General features: G+C 47.7%; 1 protein-coding gene across 26 annotated transcripts in view; it reads right to left on the bottom strand.

The window, feature by feature from the left end:
• Positions 1–17,792, bottom strand: part of spata20 (spermatogenesis associated 20) — a 352,217-nt gene that overhangs the window by 113,023 nt on the left and 221,402 nt on the right. The window contains exons 16-17 of one of the 26 annotated variants that reach the window (XR_011354684.1): positions 6,260–6,337; positions 1,833–1,916 (exon numbers count right to left, since the gene is read on the bottom strand). The exons of 23 other annotated variants lie outside the window; for them this stretch is intronic. The gene's annotated coding sequence lies outside the window, so the exon portion shown is untranslated. Of the gene's footprint in view, positions 1–1,832; positions 1,917–6,259; positions 6,338–17,792 lie in introns of those variants that run through there. 2 more of the 26 variants (XR_011354683.1, XM_069929413.1) reach the window with 2 other exon arrangements.

Genomic DNA, 17,792 nt, shown 5'->3' with positions numbered 1-17,792 from the left:
ATCCGAATAAAAAGGTTGGGGGAAAGGTGTGGTCACAAAAGCAGAATGTAATAGGTGGAGAAGGGAGGGAGAGCGGGCACATCAGCAAGCAAGTGGAGGAGGGGTGGCTAGGGGAAGAGGGAGGAGAGTTGATAGGGGGAAGGGAAGGGAGGTAGAAAGGAGAGCAGGTTAGCAGAAATCGGCTGGAGAGTGCCCAGATGGAAAATCAGATGTTGTTCTTCTAGTGAGTCTCCATCTCAGGAGACAACCTTTCTACTGATATGTATTACAAACCCTCGAACTCCCACAAGTACGACTGTACTTCCTCACACCTGTTTCCTGCAAAGATTCTACTCCCTTCACTCAATTTCTCCATCTCTGCCGCATCTGTTCCCAAAATGAAGTGTTCCAGTCCAGATCTTCTGAAATGTCTGCCTTCTTCCACAAACATGGCTTCCCCTGCACCATTATCAACTCACCCCTCACCCACATATCCTCCATTTCCCCCTCATTTGCCCAGGCCCCCTCTGTCCCTAGATGCAACAAAAACAGGATTCCCCTTGCCTTCACCTGCCACCCCACCAGCTTCCGCATCCAACACAATATCCTCCAGAATTTCCACCACTTACAACAGGATCCCTCTACCAGACACATCTTTCCCTCTCCTCCCCTCTTTGTCTTCCATAGAAACCACTCCCTCCATGACTCCCTCATACACTCATCTCCCCCCACTAATCACACCCATCCCCATCCCCCAGCACCTTCCCCAGCTGCAGGAGGTGCCACACTTGCACCCATACCTCCTCCATCACCACAGTCAGGAGCCCAAGACAGGCCTTTCAAGTGAAGCAACACTTCATTTGTGTATCCACAGGATTGATTTACATCAACCAATGCACCCCTTGTGGCCTTCTCTACACTGGAGAGGCTGGGTGCACACTGGGAGATCACTTCGCTGAGCACTTTCGCTCTGCCCTCCAGTGGCCAACCATTTCAGTTCTACATTACACTCCCATACTCACATGTCTGTCCATGGCCTCATGTACTATCCCACCAAGACCACCTGCAAATTGGAGGAACAACATTTTCTATCTGGGCCTTCTCCAGCCGGATGGCGTGAACATTGACCTTTCCAGTTTCTGCTAACCTGCTCCATTTTCCCTTTCCCCATCAGCTCTCCACCCCCTTCCCTCTCTATTCACCTAGCCAACCCTCCTCCCCTTGCTTGATGCTGTCCCCTCCCTCCCTTCTCCACCTATTTCCTCCTGCTTTTGCGACCACACCTCCCCCCTTAGCCTTTTATTTGGATGTCTGCTGACATTTTTCCATACCTTGATGAAGGGCTCAATCCCAAATCGTTGGTTAGGTGTTTTCATCTTTGCGATAAAGGAGCAGTTCTGGAGATCTACGACCGCTGTCCACAGTTATGGAGTGGTGCGCCCTGGAATCGGCCTGCGTGCATTTACTCCTGCCGCGGCCGAGTAAAGGGGATGCAGCATTGGTTGAGGATCAGAAAGAAAAGTTCTAGTAGAACATTTTTTAAGACTGGAGAGAACTCTGCAATGGAGTTCATAGTTGTTAATGTTTAGACTATTGGTTTTTGAGGTGTGTATTAAACTCTGAAATACATTCCCAGCCCGGGGCTCGGCTGCCAATGGTCGGGCTGTGCGGGCTGCCGGGGTTTGCCTGGCGACGGCGGCCTGTGTTCGGTGCTCGGGCAGTGGTGTAGGCAGGCCCGGATTCGGCTGGCTGTCTCTCCCCGCGATGTGGCCATTACCTCAGGCGGACTCAGGCATGACCTGGAAAGTTTCAGGCCGCCTGCATCCCTCCCTCTCTCTCGCCGCCGCTCTCACCCACCTCAGTCGCTGCATCTGGCCGTGGATCGCTGCGTGGTTCGGGCCGCCGCCTATTTAGACTATGCTCCAGTAAATGTCATACTGTATGCAGAGGAAAGAGAGACCCCAGTGATCTTCTCGACTAACATTACATGAAACTAAGAATATACATTATTGTAAAATCACAATCATTATTGTAAAATTTTGGTTCGACCTAAAAGGGGAGGCAGGCCTTTTCAGCCCGGTTAACCAACCTGCATAGGAGAAGGTCACTCCAATATAAAACCTACGACCCAAGGACCTCGCTGCCATGTCCCAGCTTGCTTGGCCACGGCACACGAACCATGGGTGTAAAGGGTGGGGCCAGTACTGCGCACACTGCACTCCACCTAAAAGCTCCTTTGCGCAGGACCGAGGACATGTCCACGTCCTCCCCCTCAAAAGATGCACACAAACTCAAGCTAGCATGCTGGAACATCAGAACCATGCTAAACAAGGCTGACAGCCACCGACCTGAACTTCGGTCTGCCCTCATTGCACATGAATTCCTCAGACTCGACATCGACATAGCCGCTCTCAGCGAAGTCCACCTTGCAGTTGTAAACAGCCACCAAGAACATTGCGCGGGCTACACACTCTACTGGTCTGGCAAGCCTCAGGCTGAACGACGCCTATCTGGTGTTGGCTTCATGGTCAAGAACTCCATTGCCTCCAAACTCGAAAACCTCCCGACAGGCCACTCTGACCGGATCATGTCCATGCGACTCCCCCTTCAAAACAAGCGACGCATCACTCTCAACAGTGTCTATGCTCCAACCCTTCAGACGGAACCAGCAGAAAAGGACAAGTTCTACACTGATCTGCGCAACCTCATCCAACACACCCCTACAGCCGACAAGGTTGTCATCCTTGCCGACTTCAACGCTCGCGTCGGCAAAGACTCAGAAACCTGGCCAGGAATCCTTGGCAAGCATGGCGTCGTCAAGTGCAATGACAACGGGCGCCTCCTGTTGGAGCTCTGTGCAGAACAGCGGCTTGTCATTACTAACACCCTTTTCCAGCAGAGAGACAGCCTGAAGACTACCTGGATGCATCCCCGATCCAAACACTGGCACCTCCTGGACTACGTTCTGGTGCGAGGAAGAGACAAATAAGATGTGCTCCACACCAGGGTCATGCCCAGCGCAGAATGCCACACTGACCACCGGCTTATTCGCTGCAAGCTCAATCTTCACTTCAAACCAAAGTTCAAGAACAGTGGAGCCCCCAGAAAGAGGTTCAATGTTGGAAATTTGCAGTCAGACGTAGTGAGAGGAAACTTCCAGGCAAACCTCCAAGCAAAGCTCGAGGATGCAAACTGCCTCACGGACACGTCTCCTGAAACCTTCTGGGATCAGCTGAAAACGGCCATACTGCAATCCACTGAAGAGGTACTGAGCTTCTCCTCCAGGAAAAACAAGGACTGGTTTGACAAAAACTACAAGGAAATCCAGGAGCTGCTGGCAAAGAAGCGAGCTGCCCACCAGGCTCACCTTACAAAGCCTTCCTGGCCAGAGATAAAAACGAGCCTTCCGTCTCGCATGCAGCCATCTTCAGCGCAAACTCCGGGAGATCTAAAATGAGTGCTGGACTATCCTCGCCAAACGAACCCAGCTTAGCGCCAACATTGGCGACTTCAGGGGTATTTATGAGACACTAAAGGTGGTGTACGGCCCCTCACCCCAAGTCCAAAGCCCTCTGCGCAGCTCAGACGGCGAAGTCCTCCTCAGCGACCAGATCTCCATCCTCAATCGATGGTCAGAACACTTCCAATCTCTTTTCAGTGCCAACCATTCAGTCCAAGAATCTGCCCTGCTCCAGCTCCCTCAACAACCCTTGAGTCTAGAGCTGGATGAGGTCCTTACCTGGGAAGAGACATATAAGGCAATTGAACAACTGAAAAGTGGCAAAGCAGCAGGTATGGATGGAATCCCCCCCCCAGAGGTCTGGCAAAGCTCTGCTACCAAACTGCATGAGTTTTTCATGCTCTGCTGGGACCAAGGAAAGCTGCCTCAGGACCTTCGTGATGCCATCATCATCACCCTGTACAAAAACAAAGGCGAGAAATCAGACTGCTCAAACTACTGGGGAATCATGCTGCTCTCCATTGCAGGCAAAATCTTTGCTAGGATTCTCCTTAATAGACTAATACCTAGTGTCGCCGAAAATGTCCTCCCAGAATCACAGTGTGGCTTTCGCGCAAACAAAGGAACTACTGACATGGTCTTTGCCCTCAGACAGATCCAAGAAAACCGCAGAGAACAAAACAAAGGACTGACTCTACATCACCTTTGTTGACCTCACCAAAGCCTTTGACACCGTGAGCAGGAAAGGGCTTTGGCAAATACTAGAGCGCCTCGGATGCCCCCCAAAGTTCCTCAACATGGTTATCCAACTGCACGAAAACCAACAAGGTCGGGTCAGATAGAGCAATGAGCTCTCTGAAACCTTCTCCATTGACAACGACGTAAAGCAAGGCTGCGTCCTCGCACCAACCCTCTTTACTATCTTCTTCAGCATGATGCTGAAACAAGCCATGAAAGACCTCAACAATGAAGACGCTGTTTACATCCGGTACCGCACGGATGGCAGACTCTTCAATCTGAGGCGCCTGGAAGCTCACACCAAGACACAAGAGCAACTTGTCCGTGAATTACTCTTTGCAAATGATGCCGCTTTCGTTGCCCATTCAGAGCCAGCTCTCCAGCGCATGACGTCCTGTTTTGCGGAAACTGCCAAAATGTTTGGCCTGGAAGTCAGCCTCAAGAAAACTGAGGTCCTCCGTCAGCCAGCTCCCCACCATGACTACCAGCCCACCCCCCCCACCCCCCACATCTCCATCGGGCACACAGAACTCAAAATGGTCAACCAGTTTACCTACCTCGGCTGCACCATTTCATTTGATGCAAGGATCGACAAAGAGATAGACAACAGACTCGCCAAGGCAAATAGCGCCTTTGGAAGACTACACAAAAGAGTCTGGAAAACAACCACCTGAAGAAACACACAAAGATCAGCATGTACAGAGCCGTTGTCATACCCACGCTCCTGTTCTGCTCCGAATCATGGGACCTCTACCGGCATCACCTACGGCTCCTAGAACACTTCCATCAACGCTGTCTCCGCTCCATCCTCAACATTCATTGGAATGACTTCATCACCAACATCAAAGTACTTGAGCTGGCAGAGTCCGCAAGCAACGAGTCCATGCTGCTGAAGACCCAACTGCGGTGGGTGGTTCTCGTCTCCAGAATGGAGGACCATCGCCTTCCCAAGATCGTGTTATATGGCGAGCTCTCCACTGGCCACCGAGACAGAGGTGCACCAAAGAAGAGGTACAAGGACTGCTTAAAGAAATCTCTTGGTGCCTGCCACATTGACCACTGCCAGTGGGCTGATATCGCTTCCAACCATGCATCTTGGCGCCTCACAGTTCGGCGGGCAGCAACCTCTTTTGAAAAAGACCGCAGAGCCCACCTCACTGACAAAAGACAAAGGAGGAAAAACCCAACACCCAATCCCAACCAACCAACCAATTTTCCCTTGCAACCGCTGCAATCGTGTCTGCCTGTCCGGCATCGGACTTGTCATTCACCAACAAGCCTGCAGCAGACGTGGACATACCACTCCATAAATCTTCGTCCGCGAAGCCAAGCCAAAGAAAAATATAAAGGACACTGTTTGGCCTGCTGAATTTCTCCAGCATTGCACGTATATCTGATAACATCATTATTTATGGGGGAGGAACACATTTTTGTCCACAATGATATAAGTTGAAGCTCAAAGCTCCATCCAACTGTCATTGAACAGTCTCACTAGAACCAGAAGAGCTACAAAATAAGGCTCTTCCTTTCTCTGCTTTTTAAGGCAAAACTCTGCTCTCAGTAGGAGACCTGACCATGCACCTCCAGTCAGCTTCCAAAGTCCATAAAGTATGCTAAAATGGACTGACTGTGTTCCAAAACCTTCAATCGTTGAACTATTTGTTCAAAAGGTACACCATTACTGGTCGGACACTCAGGGAAGGAGGCACAGAAAGGCCCAGCTGAAAAGAATCTACTCTCAGAAAGTCAGAGAGACTGCATCAACCTGAGCTGGCCATCTTAGGTATGTGACATCCTGCATGGAGACCTTCAGCTAGATTCTCGACCGAGACTCTTTCTCAGGTGAAGTCAAGGTGACTGCGACTTCCAACTTCCTTGCCACTGGATCTCTTATCAGACAGAAACAGCAAGTCTATGCTTTTATTTTAAATTAAATTTTTACATTTTAAAATTTAACAAGCCCTTCTAGCCCATGAGCGAGTGCCACCAAATTACACCCAATTGACCTGCAACCCTCGTGTGTTTTGAAGGGATGAAAGCAGAGCACCTGGAGGACATGGGGAGAATGTACAAACTCCTTACAGACAGTGTCGGATTCTAACTCGGGTTGCCGGCGCTGTAATATTTCTCCAAACCTGCTCACCGCTGGTAAGGTTGCATCTGAAGGGAGGAAAAACAGAGTCAACGTTTCAGGTTGAAGATCCTTCGTAAAAACTGAGAAGGTGGCAAGAGAAGTTTGAGTCGGGGGGGGGGGGGGGTGGTGGGCGAGAAAGAAGCCTCTCATGGGATAAAACCAGGGTGACTGGGGGAATAAGCTGCAAACAGTGTAATTGAGCAGTGAGTGAATGGGAGAAGTTATAGTGGAGGACTCAGATAAAAGATCACAGGATCTCTGAAAGGCAGAGCAAAGACATTCCCAGCAGGTCACACTGGCATGTCCTCCAGCCCCATAGAGAAAGTGGAGAAAACCAACAAGCAAAGTAAAAATCACAAACAGATGACTGATACAGATTCCACTGCCAGACACATCTTTCCCCCCCCCCTCCCCTTTCTGCATTTCACAGGGAACATTCCCTTTGTGACTCCCTGCTACTCTCTTTTCATTCTCACCATCCAGCTACTTTCCTATGGAATTTCCACTTGCAACCCTTTTCATCTCATCCCTTCCCCACACATCAGGGTCCCAGTTCTTCTAGCAGAAGCAACAATTCACTTGCATTTCTCCCAATCTGGTGGACTGCATTCGATGCTCACATATGGTCTCTACGTAGGGGAAACCAAGTGTAGTCTTAAATTTTTTTAAATTTAGAGATGTAGCCACCCAAGTGCATTCAATTAACCTAACTACCCTGTACACCTTTGGAACGAGAGAGAAAACTGGAGCACCCTGGGAAAACCCACACAGTTACAGGCTCTTTATTGCAGCACCGTATTCGACAGCAAGTCAGTGGTGATGTAATAGCATTGTGTGAACCACTATACTAATCGTGACAGTCTTATGTTGAAAACCTGTGTTCAGTTTCCTTCTTGCTGTTTTAATTCCCATCCCTCTTCCACTTGATCCTCTTCATCTATAGCTTCCTGCTATAGATTAAGGAAGGTTAAGGAACAGAGCACCTCATCTTTTGTCTCAGCAGGTTGCAGCTTTTTGGACTCAACATTGAATTCTACAATGTCAGACAATAAAAGGGTACAAGAGGGGCCGGACAATTTCTGCTGATGGTGAATCTTTGCCTCACAGTAGACTGAAGGAAATTTTGTTTTAAATCGCATTTCCTGCTTTATTACATAACAACAAAAGAATCTTGATCCTGATTTCTCAATCTGTATCAGTCATCGATCAGTGATATTGGCTTTACTTGTTGGTTTTCTCCACTTCTCTCTCGGGGCAGGAGGACGCGTCACTCCTGACCTGTCAGGAATGTCATCCTGCTCTGCATTTCACAAATCCTATATCCTTTTGTCTGTCTCTTTGCTCACTAACTGCTCCCATTCACTCAATGATGAGATAACCTATTTACTCTTTATGCACATGATTACCCGGGTTCACCCGATCAGAAGCTTCTCCCTATCCCACCTTCCTTACGGCTTGACAAGCTTCTTGTCTCTTCTTTCCAGTTGTAATGAAGGACCTCTGACCTAAAACATTGTCCTTCTATTTTTGTTTCAGATTTCCAGCATCTGCAGTTTTATTTTAATTTTTGTCAGAGGTTCTCTGTTCCTCAATGCAATTGCTTTGATTTTTGTCAGGAAAGGCAATATCTTGGGTTTAGACTGTATCGCTGCTGACCCCCCACAAGTGCAGATACTGGAATTCGTTTTACAGAGCACACATTAATAATCCGGACATACTGAGGGAGTGGGAAATTTTCCATTCCCTCAATGTCTAATTTAATTTAATTTTGAATTGCAGCACAGTAACAGGCTCCTCCAGCTGACGAGCCGAGCTGCCCAAATATGCTCAGGTGACCAATCAACCCACCAACCCCGTACGCCTTTCTTGGCAGTCAACATGATGGTTCCTGGCTACGTTCATGATTCCTTCAACCTGTGGGAGTCTGCACTGTGAGCTATTTTCAGCAGCTGTCACTGGTTGGAGGAATAGATCTTGTGTCCTCAAGCCAGTCTGAGCAGCTAAAATGTTATGTCATTTCCGGTTCAGCCATCCCGAAATTGGAAGTGATGTCACAATGCTCTCGACACATTCCCCAGTCTGCTGACTTCGTCTCCAAGATGAAGGGGGTCCAGTGCCACCTTAGAGTGGACCCCTGGAATGCATGGTAGGTTGGAATCACGGAGTATCCCGCCCCTTGGCTGCCACTAAAGTACCTCCCCCCCCCCAGAATCATTATCTGGTACAATAGTCTGAGTCTTGGATTGTTTGGGGGGGTGACCACAGTGACACGGAGGTGGAAATGGCACTGGCTCAGCTGTGTCTATGTGGGCGGTTCTGTCCCTGGTATAAAGTTCATGTTTGCCCCCAATGTCCAAGAGCAAGGTGAATCCGTTGTTTATCAGCTCTTTGTACGGACTGATGTAAGGATGCTGTAGCTGTGTTCCCCTTGTCAGGTGGCGGACAAACACGAAGTCCGCTGAGTCAAGGTCCACTGGTACGTGTGTGGGTGCTGAGCAATGTCGTGGCTGGAATTGGAGCTAACGCTCCTAGTCACTGGTGCAAGCGTTGAATCTCGTCCGATGCTGCGGAGTCGGTTCTGGCAAGCAATGACAGGGGCATGCCAGAAACTAGCTCAGCTGACGAAGCTTGCAAGTCCTCCTTTGGAACGGTCCATATCCCCAGCATCACCCAGGGTAGTGCGTCCAGCCACTGCACTCCTGTAAGTCGTACATGCAGGGCCTATTTCAGGTGTCTGTGAAAACTTTTCACTAGTCCGTTGGACTGCAGGTCGTAGGCTGTGGTGAAATGGAGTCGGGTGCCGCAGAGGTGTGACAAGACGGGCCACAGTGCCAAAGTAAACTGTGCACCTCTGTCGGAACTAATATGCACTGGTACCACAAAACGTGCCACCCAGGTGGATAGGAAAGTCCTGGCACGTTTCAGTTGTTATATTCACCAGCGGATGAATTGATCGACCATGGTGAGGATGCATCTGTGGCCGTGTGATATGGTCAGAGGTCCAATTATATCAATGTATATGTGTTGGAACCTCTGGGTGGTTAGGGGAAAGTCCTGCACTGACCAGGCTCTTGGTGTGTTTGTGGACCTTGGCCATTTGATGAGACAGACAGGTCTTTGCCCACTGGGAGACTTGTTTATTTTAATCCATGCTAGACAAACTTGGATGCCATAAGCTTGATTGTCATCCATATCAATGAGTGCGACAGCCTGTGTACCTGGTCAAAAAGTCTTTTGCTCTACACTGTTGGTACTACGGGCTGGGCTTTATCAATGGAAAAGTCGCAGAGCAATGTGCTTCTCTCTGAGCCCATTTTGATTTCTTGCAACTGAAGTCCTCCTGCTGGGCCGTGGCCAATGCTTTCAAGGTCCCCAGTGATGGAGTTGATCTCAGGTCCGAAGAGGGCATCTGCAATGACATTGTCTTTCCCCGACACACATTGGAGGAATTCTGAAAGGAAAGACAGATGTCACTATGGTCTCGCTGTCCATGGATCCGAGATGGGCAAAAGTGATGGATTAGAAATCGGTAAATGCAATGAACTGCTGTCCCTCTAGGAAATGGCGGAAATGTTTCACGGCCAGATAAAGAGCCAATAGTTCCCGATCAAAAGCGCTGTATTCAAGTTCTGGGGGCCGTAGATGGCAGCTGAAAAAAGCGAGTGGCTGCCAGTGGCCATTGAATTGCTGTTCCAGGACTGCTCCTACTGCTGTGTTGGAGGCAAAGATGCATGGGTGTGCTAACATGGTTGCCTTACTTAGCATCTCCTTAGCTTCCCGGAATGCTGTCTCTTCTTCGGGCATCCGAGTCAACAGCTTATGTTTGCCCATCGAGAGGTGTAAAAGTGGGTGTAATATCTTGGCAGCTGCACCATGCCCAAAAAGCTCTTGCAAACCTTTGATGTTGGAGGGCCTTGGGAGTTCCAGACGGCTGCCACTTTAGTTGGCAACGGGGCTGCTCTGGCAAATGTAACCCTGTGCCCGAGAAAGTTAATAGTGTCCTTACCGAATTCGCACTTGGCCGAGTTGATGGTAAGACCGAAATCCTAGAGCTTCCTGAAGAAGAGTATGATGTGCTGGCCACGCTCTTCCTCTGCAGTGCTGGCCACTAGGATATCGTCCAGGTAGACGAAGGGGAGGTCTCTGGAAACTGCGTCCATAAGGTGTTGGAAGGTTTGTGCCACATTTTTCAAACCGAACGGCATCCTCAGGAATTCAAAAAGTCCAAATGGGGTTACAATGGCCATTTTTGGCAGATCATCTGGGTGTATGGGGATTTGGTGGGAGCCTTTCACGAGGTCTACTTTAGAAAAGAGCCGTTTCCTGTACAGGTTTGCGGTGAAATCTTGAATTTGCGGTATCAGGTAGCGCCTGGCATCGTCGCACTGTTCCAGCCTCCAGTAGTCGTTACTTGCTTTAGAGTCCATATGTAGGAGAGATGACCAGGGGCTGTCAGAATGCCTGACAATGCCCAGCTCCTTCATGGTTTTAAATTTGTCTTTCGCCTGTTGTAGACGGTCAGGGGGAAGACTCTTTTCCTTGGTGTGGATGGGCAGATCCTCAGTCGTCACGTAATGTTGGACTTTGTATGACGAGGTGTTCAAATGAAAATCTGGTGTGAGGATTTCAAGGAATTCAATTAGTATCCTTGCAAATTTGTCTGTAGCTAGGGTTTGTATGTGTAGGGCTGGCCGTGTACTAGGCAAGAGTGTGCATGTGTGGTTAGTGGAGGCACGAACTAATTGGCGGCCACGCACATCAACCAGTAGGTTATTAGCCCTTAGGTAATCGCCCCTAGGATCGATTGGTGCAGAGCTGCGATAGTGAAATCCCACCTGTAAGCCAAGTCTCCCAATAATAAATGGGCTGACCTGGTGCCGTAGCTGGGTATGAGCATTCCATTTGCCGCGAGTAGGTTGAATTGCTAGGCCTGTGTTTCTCGTTCAAAGGCGTTCGGTGGCAGGATGCTGCATTTGGCGCCCGTGTCAACCAAAAATCTTCATCCGGAGATCCGGTCAATGGTGCAGAAGAGGCTACAGTGTTCGCCACCCGCTGTGGCCATTACTGGCAGCTGCCGGTGTCATTTCCCTGGTTGTTAGCTGAGTAGGTACACAGTGGGACACAACAGTGGGTGTTCCAGCCTCACCTTCTGAGGTAGAAACACCACCCGTCTCGTTGCTGCCGTTTGGGCCTCTCTGGGGTTGTGGGCGGTTGCCAAGGTAGACGAGGTAGTCACTCTATTGGATGCGGCTACATGTTGGACTGTCAGGACAGAGGTCTGCCTCGGATGCTACCACATGAGGGTCAGAAAAATCCGTGTTGGACAGGAACAAGGTGATATCGTGGGGGAAGCACTGTAAAAAGGCGGCTTTGAACATCAGGCACTTGGAGTGTCTGTTAGCTAGTGCTAACATTTCAGTCATTAGCTCAGAGGGGGACCTGTCCCCGAGTTCATCTAGGTTGAGGAGGCGCAACCCTCTTTCCATCTCAGTCATGGAGAAAATTTGTAGGAGGCGGGTCTTGAATGCCGTACTACCTTCTGCTGGACGGTCGCTCAGGAACAGTTTGACTTTCATGGCCGACTCCTCGTCTAGCGACACAACAACTACAAAAACTTGGTAGCTTCGCTAGTAATATTGCAGAGGTGGAATTGTGCCTCCACCTGGATGAACCATGCATGTGGTCTGTGTGGCCAGAACACTGGCAAATCAATGCCAATGGCACTCAGAGCTGGTTCATCTGCCATTGTGTAGGGTTCAGAGATGTCTGAACCATCGGAGTCACCAATATGGCGCCTTAAGGGCAGAGCTACAAGCAAAACGTCAGATTCAAATTGTGGCCAGCAAAAAACTGTTTTACAGGCAACTTTTATGTCACTTCTGGTTCAGCTGTCCCGAAACCAGAAGTGACATCACGGCGCTTCCTACGCATTCCCCAGTCTGCTGACTTCATCCCCAAGAAGGGGGTCCTGCGTTATCTTAGCGTGGACCCCCGGAACACATGGTCAGCCGGAATCACAGGGGCGATTCGAGCATGAAGTCCCGCCCCTTGGCTGCCACTATAAGCATTACAAATTCCAGAATTACTGCAAGAAACACCATAGATCCCCAATGAGGTTAGGTGAGACGACAACAAGAGGACATGGGTTAAGGGTGAAAGATGAAATGTTTAAAGATGAAATGTTTAAAGAGAACATTGGGGGAGAACCTCTTCACGCAGAGAGTGGTGGGAGTGGAATAGCTGATGTGGTGAATGTGGGCTCAATTTTGACATTTAAGAAAAAGATTGGATGGGAGGGGTAGGGAATGCTATGGTCTGGGTGCAGGATAACGGGACTAGGCAGAGCATCAATAAAAAATTGGTCGACATTTTTCTGCCAGTGACGCTGCTCGACCCGCTGAGTTCCTCCAGCAGATTGTGTTTGGCTTCACATTCTAGCATTTCCATTCTCCTGGGTATCCTGGTCACGGCGGAGTTACATATTGCAAAATTAAGTTAGATGAAGAGCGTCAAGAAACATTAGAGGTTGATAACCTTCAGGATCCAGAAGAGCAGGAGGCTCAGATGCAGCATAAAATCCCCAGCATCCTGCTACGCACCTAAATAAAACTCTGATAAAATCATTGAAATTCCTTGCTCTATCTCTGCTTTTCCTGATGAGTGTACTCTACTCAATTAACTGTGACCATTACACACAATCAGAGCAGCTTTAATGAAAGCCCGAACAGTGGTCAAGATCTTGAATCCTTTGGACTGCTGCTTAATACCAAAAACAGTCAGTCAATATTCAGCCCCTGCAGCTGAGAGTCATGCACTGTATATTGGAAAACAAATCCTGCAAATGCTGTAAACCTTCAGTATTCTGATGGAAGTATTTGACCTGAAATGCTAACTTTGTTTCTCTCTCCACAGATGCTGTTTTACCTGCTTCTGCTTTTCTGTTTCTGCTTTAGATCCCCCTTGCAATTCTAGTTTGATTTTCAGTTCTTGATCAGATTGATGTGCATTGGTTTAGGGGCATCCTCGAGGGGCAAACATTTCAACTCAATGACATCCATGGCCAGTAATGAGCGGTAGAGCCATAGAACACTATAGAAGAGAAACAGGCCCTTCAGCCATTCTAGTCAGTGCCAAGCTATTATTCTGCCTAGTCCCACTGAACTACACCTAGACTATATCCCTCCATACCTTTAACATTCATGTACCTATCCAATCTTTTTCTTAAATGTCAAAATTGGCCCTACATTTGCAAATTCATCTGGCAGCTTGTTGCACACATTCTCTATGTGAAGAAATTCCCCCTAATGTTCCCTCTTTAAACTTTCCTAATTTCGCCCTTAACCGATATCCTTTTGTTTGTATCTCACCTAACTTCAGTAGAAAAAGCCTACTTGCATTTATGCATTATAATTTTGTTCATCTCTATCAAACCTCCCCTCATTCTTCTACACTCCTGGGAATAAAGTCCTAACCGATTTAACCTTTCCCTGTAACTCAATTCCTCAAGTCCTGGCAACATCCTTGTAAATTTCCTCTGCATTCTTTCTATCTTATTGATATCCTTTCTATCATTAAGTGACCAGAACTGCACACAATGCCCCAAATTTGGCCTCACCAATGCCTTATACAGCATCCCAACTCTTGTGTACAATGCAGTAAAATCCCTGTTTTCTGGAATACAAGGCCAATATGCCAAAAGCTCTCTTTATGACCTATCTACCTGAAACATCCATGAAACTCCAACTGAGGCTATTTTTAAGTTATTGTAATGATTAATATTTCAAGGTATACAAAAGAGGTAGGAACAATGAAGCATCAGCAGAAAGAAGGAGTACTTTGGTTCATTCAGCTCATTACGTGTGATCAATGTACTGTCACATTTCCAACTCAAACAGCCCTCCACTAATGAGAAGACTGTGGCGCGTTTGTTTTTTTTAAACACAGACATGCCTGGAGCTGTGGTGGAATCAAATACAATATAGTGTTTAAGAGGATTCTCGAAAGACTAGTAGATATGAAGGGAACAGAGGGGTTTGCATTCTATGGTCACAGCTGACACATGACCTGAGTGGCTTATACCTGTGCTATTTTGTACTGTTAATCCTGTTGCTTTCAACCCCACCTGTAAACAGGGTGCCGAGAGAACAAGCAACATGAAGCAAGTGTTTCCTCACCATGCAAGTTCACTCATATTTCCCAGCATCTCACAGCTGTCTCCCCATCACAAGATGAGCAGATCAAACAGTGGAGAACAATCATGAGGTGGTCATCAACTGCACTTTGCGATCAATACCAGAACATTGTAACGTCATAAAAGAGGTCCAGGAGTAGCTTCACTGAATCTGCATTGCCATTCAAGGTGAGCATAGCTGATCCTGTGTGTCAAAACATTACAACTAAGGCATCAGTCAAATCAGTTAATAATGAGGTGGTCACTGCAGACAAGCCGTATGTTGTAAAGTGCAAAAGCTCCAACATGTCCACATGCCTTGGCAGTCTTTCTAGGAGGGGTAAGGTATGTAGCAATGTCTGCAGCTGCCAGTTTCTTGAACGGTGTTAAGTGTCTTGAGAAATGTTGGTAACATTATGACAACATATAAAATCATGACTTCACATCCTTTCCCATTTGACTGATGATTTCATTAATTTTCTGAAACAAAGCTGCAGCCAGGGTGCAGAAAGCTATGTCCTTTCATTCTTAACTTTCCCAATGCCAGCTAGCTTCAGAGGCCAGAGCCAACTGAGGAACCAAGGATGAGTGTTACCTGAGAAGATGTGGAAGGAGGTGAACCTATTTTAGGGTGGGGAGACAGGGAACATTACCTCTGCACCAGGTAATGTCCTCAGAGGGCTGGAAAGACCGATCTGGTCGAACACAAAAGGGATGGCCAACACGTCACCCTCCAGACTCAGTGCTAGCCCAAGTGAAGTAGCAGAAATCACAGATGTCAGGTCTTCACTCTTGTCAGGAAGAGCAACATCACAAAAGACCCCCATCACCCAGGTCACATTGCTGTCTTCAGAAAGAAGAAAACTGAAATCCAGCATGTCTAGGTTCAAGAACAATTCGTTTCCACTACCTATCAGGGTCTTGAACCTCCCTCTATAACCTCGTCATAAATTACTCCGACACAACAAAAAGCCTGTCTGCATTATTGTACAGCCATTTTTTAATCTTTCCCGATTATAAAAGTGAATGTTTCCGATCTAGTCAGCTAATATTTATAATCATGTTAATTCAGCCCTAACGCATACTATTGTAATTGTTTTTTGTTCAGCTACAGCAAGTCAGAATTTTGGTGCATATGCACATTATTACCACTACACCTCAGCAGAATGACACTCACAAAGCATAGGGTGATAGGTCGTTGTGGGTGGATCCTTACTCCTGCTGATAAGATGTAATTCGCACATCCCTTGTGTCGCTCCTGCAGGAGTGACACAACTTCAAAATGTCATGTCCTGTTAGTACAGGAGAGGCCAAATCAACCTTCTCTGCAATGCTTCCAATGCGAGCACAATCCGCCTTAAATTTTAAGGCATATTTCCTTCACTTTGTATGGAATCTCACTCCTGGTGGGTCCACCGGTTACCCTGGACCTCTCCCCTAGCATTTACCTCAACGATGAGAACAGCCATGACTCTTTACAAAAATCTGGGTGTTCCTTCCACTGCAGCAGCCACAACATGCATTGTTCCTGTCTGGCTACCGTGATGGAGTTTGCCTTAAAGACCTGACAACACTCTATGATCACTGTGCCAGCACCTGCCCTGCTATTTGTATGTTCCCGAGGAACCTCACATCTCCTGTTTCAGCGCTTCTTCCTGAGATACTCATTCTGCTTCTGATTGGTCACACCAAACTCTCAGCCAAATGGAGTTGAAGGAACTTAACGGGATGAACACCACCCATTGAGATCCTCCAGCAGCTTGTTTTTTGCTCTAGATTCCAGTATCTGCAGTCTCTTGTATCTCACAGACAACAAGAGCTGCCTGTGGCCTAGCCTGGTCCTGACGCACATCAACTGTGAACAGATTCTGGGCTTCTCTCCCTCAATGTACCAGGATTATTTGGACAAGAGCAGAGATCCACGAGTTAATTAACAGGCAATGCAATCTGTTTTTTACACAGCCGCTGTGTTCCAGAAAATTGTTCCCAAAAATTCCGGAATGCAGTCTGTGTAAAAGGTCCTGAAGGTAAAATATCATTCTGACCCCTAGAGATTTTCACAGAACGCCTGCAGTCTAAATGCAACTGCAGGCGTTTGGCAGCAATGGAGTTATGAAAGGGACATTTGAATAGGACGTTTGAGGGTGCGTAGTGTTAAAAGCATGGAGAGATCTGAATTTCTGGTAGTTCCGGTGTGAACGGCCATTCCGGAAGGTAGGTGTGATAATTGCCGACGGGAAAAACCGTCAGTTATATATAAAAAGAACATACAAGGTGAAGTTGGAAATTCTGCCGTGCTTCAAAGGAAGTTCACAATCAACACTCAGAGCAGGCTGCAGTTCAACTAAAACCTTGTGAACCAACAAACAGATGCTGGTGGGACAGAAGGCAGCAAATTCAATAACTCAGTGATAAAGGCAACATGCATGAAATCTGTAGCATTATCAAGACCAGCCATAACTCAGACAGGAGAGCTTATCTAGACCAGAAGGGCAGCCAGCATCTGATGAAAGGAGGACTTCAAAGAACTCCCCAACTGCGCCATGTACTCCTGACTCCATCCCACAGCTCTCTAATCAGTCCAGACCTGCTGACTCCTCAGCCAAAAAGAAAACCAAAACAGCCATATGCCAGCTGAAAAGCGACATGATCTGTGGAATAAATGGTACCCCTGCCGAGATCCTATAACTTGGGGCAGGAATGTCTGGCATAAATTCACAGACTCATTTCCTTCATCGAGGAAGGTCACAGAGTGACACCGAAACTGTGAAAGTTGTAATTTCGGGGAGCAACATCAGCCAATATACACAAGGGTGTTGACTCCACATCAGAAAGGGACATCACAGTTTCCTTCACAAATATGGCTGCCCCCCAAAGCTGGAGTCCATTAATATATTGGTTACCTGGTGAAGTGCAAACTGTGATTCTAAGCGAAGACCAAATCTTAGTGCAGATTTGTCATACTTAACCCATCTTGGACCCACAACAACTCCTCATTAATAAGGGAGGCGCAATAGCGCCTACACTTTCTAAGGAGGTTGAACAGGGCAAGGCTACCAAGCCCCATCTTAACAACTTTTTACAGAAACGCAACTGAGAGTGTTCTGCATCATCGTGTGGTACAGAATGAGTAAAGCATCAGATGGGAAGTCCAGACAGAGGATCATCAAAACGGCCAAGATCACTAGTCTATTGATGACATTTACCAGAAGTGTTGCTTAAATGGAGATCAAAGAACTGTCCAGTACACAGTATCGTTAACCCAGTACCATCAAGAAGGAGGTACAGGAGCATCAAATCAGAGCTGGGAA

Source organism: Narcine bancroftii, chromosome 3 (assembly GCF_036971445.1).
Source record: "Narcine bancroftii isolate sNarBan1 chromosome 3, sNarBan1.hap1, whole genome shotgun sequence".
Taxonomy (NCBI): Eukaryota; Metazoa; Chordata; class Chondrichthyes; order Torpediniformes; family Narcinidae; genus Narcine; species Narcine bancroftii.
Note: the sequence above shows the minus strand (reverse complement) of the source record. Positions and strands in the feature narration are given on the sequence as shown.